The sequence below is a fragment of the Ochotona princeps genome, chromosome X, assembly GCF_030435755.1.
Source record: "Ochotona princeps isolate mOchPri1 chromosome X, mOchPri1.hap1, whole genome shotgun sequence".
Taxonomy (NCBI): domain Eukaryota; kingdom Metazoa; phylum Chordata; class Mammalia; order Lagomorpha; family Ochotonidae; genus Ochotona; species Ochotona princeps.
The window spans coordinates 90,289,223-90,298,867 of record NC_080865.1 but is presented as its reverse complement, the minus strand read 5'-3'; the positions used below and the strand labels follow the sequence as shown (position 1 = coordinate 90,298,867).

The window sequence follows — 9,645 nt, the reverse complement described above, 5'->3', positions numbered from 1 at the left end:
TACTTGGGGGGCACTCTTTTTTTAAGATTTTTATTTATTTTTATTGGAAAGTCAGGTTTTTACACAGTGAAAAAGAGGCAGAAAGATCTTCCATCTGTTGGTTCACTCTCCAAGTAGTCACAATGGCCAGAGCTCAGCCATTCCAAAGCCAGAAGCCAGGAGCTTCTTCTGTGTCTCGTACGGGGGATGCAGGGTCCCAAAGTTTTGGGCCATCCTCTGCTTTTCCAGGCCACAAGCAGGGAGGTGGAAGGGAAGTGGAGTAGCTGGGATATGAACTTGCACCCTTATGGGATCCCGGGCATGCAAGACGAGGACTTTAGCCGCTAGGCTACCATGCTGGGCCCATTGGTTTGTACTCTTAAATGAGTGATGCCAGTAGTGATGTCCTGGGATAATAGAGGCAATGACCATGTCTCTGCAAGCAGTTTGCTTTATACCAGGGATCACAGAGCATTTAAGGAGGCTCACACAGGCTTCAAACAAAAAGAAAATAGGGGTGAGGTCTTACTGAACGCTGTACAGAAAGGTTCCACTCTTCTGCCCAACATTTTTTTTAACAACATGGAGAACAGTGACATCACATAAAATCAGCCTTGAGGCAAATTTCCCAGGAGGCCAAGTACAAGCTTTGCCCCAAGGATGGACAAACGACAAGGGAACCACCTTGAAAAACTGCCTCTGACAGGTGGTGTATGCGGACTTTAAATTTGATTATAAAAGCCCAACTGTAACAGTTGTGCTTTTCATTAGAAGGAGGAATTCACTTGAGGTTGACTGAAGGCTTTTGGGGGTAGGGGGTTTGGATGCTTTAAGGCTATATTTAATGTAAAAAAAAAGTAAGGGTTTTAATTCCAGTTTTAGGAGTTTGGGCTTCTACGAATACTGAAAAAAAAAAACTATGCTTAATTTCTATGATCAGCCACATCAGGTTTCTTGAATATGATTCTAACACGGGTCATGCAGATCTTTACTTAATAAGGGGATCTCTCACACGTCTCCTTTGAGGTCCACAGGAATCTTGTGAGGCTATCAGAGCAGGGATTTAAGGTGGGGGAAAAAAACTGGAAAAAAGTTAAGATAAATGACACCAAATTGCACAGGCATGGGAATGCCTGGCCTAGATCCTAGATTTTCTCTCAATAATTTAGTATTTTTCACATTGTACCCTTCCCAAACTATCACTTGGTACTGTCAGCAGCTTCTGCAGACTGACCGATCTGGACCATGACTCTGACCTCTGTGACAGGTCAGATAGTCCAATATCCAATTTCACACCATTAGTCAACAGTCACTGAATGAAAGTTCAGGATGTCATGAGAATTCAACATTGATCTCTCAATTAAAAAGCAAATCTCCCCTAGGAGTGAAATTTGAACATAATTGGTTTTCTTGTTTCAACTGTATCTACTAGCCCCTGCTTGCAGAAGGTGGCTGGAGTGTTCAAAAGACTGATGCACGAGCCAGCGTTAGGTTCTTTCTGAAGCCAAAGAGGTCACGGCCAGAGCCAAAAATGATTTGGCCACAACCACCTGAAAACTAAAAGTGCCCTTAGGTGACATACAATTTGTTCCTCCTTTTAGAAGCCCTCCAAGGAAGCTAGAAAAGTATAGCTGTGCAAGTGTAAAAGAAAAGGTTGGGAAGCTGTGGCTTTTAAGGTCCTTCTGGATCTTTCAAAAAGGATATATAATAACATGTCTGTCACACTGTTGCTGGATGTACTGCTAGTCATACCGAGTAGTGGTACAGCAAACCTCCTATCTGTGTTAGCAACCCACTTTGGTCTGCACTAGGTATTTTGGGCTCCGCCTATGTTGATGGATAACAAGACAGGCTCTGAGGAAGCAAATGGACATTTCTACCATGGGTTCATCGTAGTCATCCAGAAAAGGCTTAAGACTCCAAAATCAAGTGGAAAGAAAAAGATGAGGTAATTATCTCCATAATCACTGTTTGTACCCAGCTTTACCTGTTGTAAGGGATGACGTTTCATTTGTGCCTGAAGATAAAGTCTCCACTACTGTAGTTCTCTACCCCATCCCCCTTAACCTCCCCTCAGACCCTCTTGGCTCCATCACTCACCCCCTCACTTGTCTTCCATATTTCCTTTCTTCTGGACTTAGGTTCTGCCTAGACTCGTGGTTGAGCTTATCATTTGCTAAAAAGAACAAGAAGAATAAGTATGCCTTCTTTCTGTCTTAGTTTCTACCTCTTTTATTTGTTCTCTCTCTCTGATTCTCTTGTTCTTTCCCTCCCTCTCTCCTTCAATCCATCAATAATCCCCTTGTAAATATAGCTCAAATTTGTTGTATCTCCTTGTTACTACACTCGTCAGTAGTATTTCCCACTATGCCAATATTGACAGCATCTTCTCTAGCAGTAATTCTGATGATTCCACTTCTCCCTTGGCTTCTATGGCGATTTTGTTTTCTTCCTCCCATTCCTGTGATCCATCTGTAAAACTCTCTCCTGGTATTCCTCCAAAACTGTGTTTACTCCTGCCTTTTCTGTCATTAACCCCTACTCACTTCACTCAGTCTCTCCCAAAGCTATGGCCAATTTGACCCTTGAGTTACTGCACCTTTTTGCATTGATTCCTTCTGCATGGAATGGCTTCCTGTCTTCCCTTAGGAAAGTGATTTCTTTGGTTAACATGCACCATGATCTGAAATAATTTACTTCACTTTGCCCTCTGAACCACTTTTTACTAAAAAAGCATCTTTTTATTGCATCTCCATCATGGAAATCTCAATTTCTTGCATTTGTTGTTCAGCTCAGATGACGGCAATCGCCACATGGCTCCTATTATCCAGTTACCTGACAAAAACTCTTGCCTCATAATATAATTTGTGTCTTGTAAATTCACATTTACATCAGCATGCATAAAATTAGTTTTATATTTCCAAAATAAAAATTATAACCAAAATGCAAGTACAATGGGGTGAGGGTGATGGAATCATGATCAGTTTTTTCACCTGTAAATACACTGACAGAAATCAAGGACTTACTCTCAAATACCTCACAAGAAAGTTGGGAAGATAAAAAAAATAATAAGAGATCTGAAGGCTCTTCAAAAAGTATTAAACTCCAGACATGTATATTTCTAAATGAAGGTAAGTCTTCCTCCATGAATTCACCTGTAATACATTAATGCTTGGGTTCAGAGCAGTGAAAGAAGATTAAAAGAGCCACAAAATCTAAATGTGCTGTAGTGAAATGATCAAACATTGGAAAATGAGACCTAAATGGGAATTCATATGTTATTTACTGAGTCTCTGATCCTAAGGACATTATCTGTCCACAGTACTTTGTTATAAAATGAAAAAATTGATCAAGTAATATTTTGAATGTTCTTTGCTGCTTCAGTATGCTATGACTTCACAATGAGTGGGAAAAAGTAGATGTGATCTGACATTTATCATACAGTCCTTCATCTTGACTTTTCATTGCTACCCTCGCCGTTCTCTTGCTCGTAATCTTTTCCACTGTTTTAACATATCAAATCCCAAATCTGGTTTAAACCAACTAACTGCCTACTTTATCCTGGCACATTTTTAAAGAAGATCATTTAAGAAAGCAGTCTGGTATCACTTTCTTAAATTCATCTCCTCATTAAATTGTTGGCCAATGCTGCCTGAAAAGTAATAGTATTTTTCTAGTAGTACAGCCTCCTCACTTCCACATATAACTAGTGTATAGGTTTTCTTCTGCTTTCGAATCTCCCAAGTGCTCTCTTCTATCTTCACTCCTACATAATGACCTGTTCTAATATTTCAATGAGAAACCAGAATTTACAGAAGCAAACTAGTTCTTCGTCCTAATATTAAATGCAGCAACTCAGCTCCAACTACATCTGCTTTCTCTAGACCATACTTATCAGTACACAAAATGTTGAATTGATGCTCACCTTACTTTAGTTGCTGCCAAATTTCTTTGCTTCCCTTCTGTTTTTATCATCTCACTGAATATGTTATCTATATAACCAAATAGAAGAGTATTCTCAGTCATTGTCTTAATCTCACAATGTGTTCTAAAACAACTGATAATTCTCCTGAAATACAAGAGTTGTTATTCTGTTGCCCCCTGGTATTCATCCTACCTGAATGAGTTTTTTTCTCTGGATCCTTTTCTATCAGACCTAATGGAAAGAGTCTCAAAACTAAATGTAGGATGTCATTCTGTGGGTCGTATCACCCACTCCCATGAATTTGAATGCTACATACATTTGGATAACTTCCAAATTTATATTCAAAGCCAGTATTTTATTCTGAGCTACATTGTCTCCATATTAGGACTCTGCTTCTCTTTTTCACTCAGATTTCTCAAAGACATCTCCAACTAACACAAATTGAACTTGTATTTCTTCTAAACTTCCTCTCCACATATTCTTCACTAAGTAAATGACATCAGTTACTCAAACCAGAAACCCTTGAGTCATCTCTGATCTTTCACTTTTCATCCTTCCACACATCAATCAGTAAGTCGTGACATTTCTGCCTTCTAATGTTCCTGCCCTCTTCCCACCATTTCTGTAAACACCACATTCAGGTATACTATTATCGCTCATCTGGTGCTATTTAACAATCTCTTAAGTATCTCACTCTGTTCCTAATGTTCTCCCTGTAGTTCACTTTTTACATAGCAGCAAAAGTGATTTTAAGCTCCAAATTACATCACATGCTGCTTAACGGCCTCCAGTGGATTCCTACACTGTTTAAACATGCACATTCCATAGCATGGCTTACAGGACTAATGATCTAGCCTTTTCTATTTTATCCTTTTATCCTCGTTCTCCCTCCCGCCCTCATACTAGTTTTTTTTTTTTTGTAAGTTTGTTTTTCCTTGCTTAAGATTTGTTTCCTCTACCTGATATGCTCTACCTCACTCCACTTCCAACTTTTGCATTGCTCCTTCCTTCCCATTTAATTTTTTAGGTCTCAATTTTTAAAGCTTTCCAATTTGGCCACACACAATCCCCCAACCACAACACATAATATTTTTTATTATTTTCAAACTGTGTCCTTATTTTTTAATTTCATAGTGAACAACTCAAATGTCCTTTATCAGTCTCTACTTCACTTTTTTTCTCACTTGAGAATGTTAATTTCAGAAGATTTTACAATTCAGGGATTAATATCCGGGAGGAGAAAGGAATGGACAGGGAGGAAGGAGACAGAACTGCATTATGGTAAATAATAAATAAGTTTTTAAAAAAATAAATGAAAAAGTGTTTTTCCTGATTTTTATTTTCTAGACAGCTAGGACAAATAAATATGTACTGAATGGTTGAACAAATGCCTAATACGCACCAAAAATGAGCCTTTACTATTATTACCGGCTTGTTACATAAATTATATATAAACATGTAACATAAATTAATATACTATTTTAAAGATGAGAAAAGATGCTGTCAGCAAAGCATATGTACTTGCTCCAACAAACCATCAGCAAAAATTTACATCATTATGGAATTAATTGACATAGTAATGAGTAACCAATATGTTAAAAGTAAATAATTGATCAGGATGATACTCTGCTGGCTGTCTTCAGACCAGAGAGGGTATACCTAAGAAGCCGTTGAACTTGACTGGACAATAAGATGCTGGACTCTATGTTTGGTATACGCTTGCAATGGGGGAATCTCAACTGAACTTGAACTGTGGTTATGCAACAAGGTGGAGGAATCCACCATGGTGGGAGGGTTTGGGAAGGGGTGGGGAGAATCCAAGTACCTATGAAACTGTGACACATAATACAATGTAATTAATGAATTAAAAATAATAAATAAATTTAAAAAAAGCATATGTACTTGCTAGTTCCCTTGCTTAATTAACTATATCTCGTCTACTAATGTTTGGAGAACTTGTTCTCAGATAAGTTTTAAATATTAGATGCCTTTATAATAATGAAAAGCAATATGTATAATTGAACTAATATGAAAAGTCTAGAAGAGAGAACAGATTTAATCATAGATATTAAGCAACGTACAGAAGACTTTTGAAATATTCATTGCTAATGATAAGCCACTGGCAACAGTAGTAATAATCAAAGTAAGATCATCAAAGTATAGTGACCTCATATTTTTTGAAATAAACATTGTAAAAATGCATAAATTATGTACCTGAGTCACCATTTTTAGATGCTATACATTGCAAATGCTAAGAAATTATTATAATTACAGATCAACTTTGCAAATGACCTTTGGGAGACTGTAGTTAAATTTACTAATAAAATTCAAGAACTGTGAACTTTCAGGAAGGAGTCAATTATACTCAATATGCATGACAGCTCTAAGCAGCTATTTTTTTCTAAAAATCATATTTGATCAATAACTCTTTCAAATTTTGATTTACTTATTTTTAGATGCAAAGCACGGCTAGCATTGAAGCTGCAAATATGACTCACATTTCAGAAATTATCCTTTAGGGTTTTGGAGATCTTCATGGCCTTCAGTGTTTCCTTTTTGGGATATTTCTGACCACCTATGTGATGACTCTAATGGGTAACATTGTGATCCTAATTGTAATATCAGCTAATCGGTCCCTGCACATGCCCATGTATTTGTTTCTTGGTCACTTTTCCTTCCTAGAAATTGGCTACATCACAACCATTGAGCCCCTAATGCTGAAGACATTGCTATTGGCCTGTGTACCTATTTCCTTCCCAGCCTGTGTTTGCCAGTTTTATTGTTTTGCTGCCCTGGTGGCTACAAAATGCTTCTTCCTGGCTGTAATGTCTTATGACCCCTACATAGCCATCTGCAACCCACTGCACTACTCCAGCGTCATGGACTACTGGTGCTGCTTACGACTAGCTGGTACCTCTTGGTTGGCTGGGTTTCTTGCCCCCACCCTTCTCATGGTTCTTATTTTTCGCTTACCATTCTGTTCTGCCAATGAGATCAACCACTTCTTCTGTGATCTTAAGCCTATTATGAAACTGGCCTGTGCTGACACTTGGCTAGCTGAGAAGGCCTCTTTTATATGTACCACTTTATTTGCCCTTGGACCCTTCTTGCTGACCCTGGCTTCTTACATTCAAATCATCTCTACCATCCTACAAATTCCTTCTGCGAGTGGCAAGCAGCAGGCCTTCTCTACCTGTTCTTCTCATTTGACACTGGTCAGTCTCTACTATGGGACACTAGGGATTGTCTATGGCTTCCCATCAGGGCCCAGGTATGATGACATTCTCAGGTGGCTCTCCCTTCTGTACACAGTGCTTACCCCTGCCCTCAACCCTGTCATGTACACCCTAAGGAACAAGGATGTGAAGGAAGCTCTGAGAAAATGGTTAAAACGATTGACTTAGATTTTGACAAAATGAAGTTGGAATGTCATATGTTCTCTCTCATATAAGTGAACACTCATGCAAAATATAAAACAAATAGATATTTAGGTAAACAAGCATATACATGCATTCTGATAAATGAACTCTATAATGGAGACTAGTATACCAGGAAGTGAAAATATGTTGCAGTATGCATCTCTACTCCTGAATAAAAGGAAGACTGCAATGAAACTGTTAAATATACCTTGACAATAGGATATTTGATTTTCTACCATTGCCTATACCTACAATGTCATGAAGCACTTAAATAGCAGAATGCTAAACTTGTAACAGTTATGGAAAGATTATACTACTATAATAATATGGGGGAGAATGGTATGTGAGGGAAATAGGGAGGGAAGAAGAGGAGGTGGAGGGGGGAATTCCCATACTTACAAAAATTGTATCATGGAAAATAATAACAATATTTTTAAAATGCTGGAGTGTTTTAATGGCTCTTTGCACTTCTTGAAACCTGAAACTAGGTGGAAATATTTCTACACTGTTAAGAATAGTTATGGTGGGGCTGGTGCTATGGCATAGTAGGTTAAACCTCTGACTGTGGTGCTGGCATCCCATATGGACACATTGCTCCACTTCCAATCCAACTCTGTGTTTATAGCCTGGGAAAGCAGTGGAGAATGGTGCAAGGAATTGGGACCCTGCACCAACGTGGGAGATGTAGAAGAATCTCCAGGTTCCTGGCAGCTGCAACCATTGCAGAGTGAGCCAGTAGATGGAAATCTCTCTCTCTCTCTCTCTCTCTCTCCTTTTTCCAAATCTGTCTTTCAAATAAATAAATAAGTCTTTTTAAAAAAAGCAGTTACTGTGAAATTGATGAGTTTTCCTTTGTTCTGTCAATTTCTGCAATATTAATGAACCCGAAGTGTGTTAAGCTTTTATCTGTTCAACATCTTTTAAGCATAGACAATATGCTAATTCTTGGCATTGAATGTTGTGTTAAATCCTCATCATACTATAAGACAGCTACTCCTATTATCCTCATTTTGCAGATGTGACTAAAATGTATGAGATTTTTTAAAAAGTCTTTGGATTAAAATTAGTTTAAGTTTTTAATTTCAGAATTAGTTTTGTGCATGAGAGATTAAAATCAACACAACTTATTCAAGAAATTAAAGCACATTCACACAACTACAATGTTGCTATCAACAAATAATGACAACAAAAATGACTGTCACTTGTATATGTACTGATATAGAACATATCCATAGCATAGTTTTAGTTCAAAATGCAAGATGTAGTGTAGTGTGTATATTTTGACCACATTTGTGTAAAAGAAAAATAAAGAAAAATAGATATACTTAATTAGTATAGTATTCTATACTATAGACTGTTCTAGAAGGGTGCATATAACTTTGGTGATGTGCACTGTCTCTCATGAAACTTAATTAAGGAGAGGTATATGTTTTGAAGTTAGAATTATGCCAATAAGTTATTCAATGCAAATTCATTCGAATTCAGCAAACCACTGTGAATAGTACACAAAGTAGAAATGTTAAACATTCCACTTTGCTATACCATCATGGAAATGCTTCGAGACACTTGGGAAGATTTTGTTTTTCTCTCTCTCTCAGCCAAGTCATAAGCCTAATGAAGATGAAGATTTTGTTACTTGTTATTTATTTCCAAGACAGCACCTTTAAACGGCAAACTACAACAACAACAAAACACATATGTATAATATAATGTTTGATTTAACACTTCTTACTATCAGCCAAGATAGAATAAACTCAACATTCACTGAGCATAACGCTTTTCAGGAACTTAGTGTGTTCCTAGTTCCAGAATGGAAATCCTTAGGAGGTTAAGTACAAATGCTGTGGCCATTGTTCTTTGTAGTCTACTATGCTAATGCAACCATAAAGGCAAGCAAGGGGCTGGGATAAAGAGATGTTTTGTAGCTTCTCCCCTATCAGAATGAGCTTACTATAATGGAAAGATGTCCATGCTCTTTCAGCATTTAATCAACCTTTACCACAAGGATCCCAAACTAGGAAGAGAACAGAAGTCTTACACTCTCTGTGACTCCAGGAGTTGGCACACATTATTCCTGCATTGACTTCTGTCTTGCTTTTGCTGAATCAACACCATTTCATCCTTCAAATATTAAATGTCAAGCGTCACAAACTTTGGGCAATGCTCCTGATCCTTCAGTACTTCTATAAAATTAGGTTGTGTTGTTACTGTGATGCTTAAATATTGCTCATAAATTTCTATTTTAGCATTGGCTACATCATACAGAAATTGTTTGCATATGTGTCTGTTTCTATACTTAATAACGTGTACTGTTGTTTATAT

General features: G+C 37.6%; 1 pseudogene; it reads left to right on the top strand.

The window, feature by feature from the left end:
- Positions 1-6,393: 6,393 nt before the first annotated feature.
- Positions 6,394-7,308, top strand: LOC101522220 (olfactory receptor 10A4-like; annotated as a pseudogene).
- Positions 7,309-9,645: the final 2,337 nt, after the last annotated feature.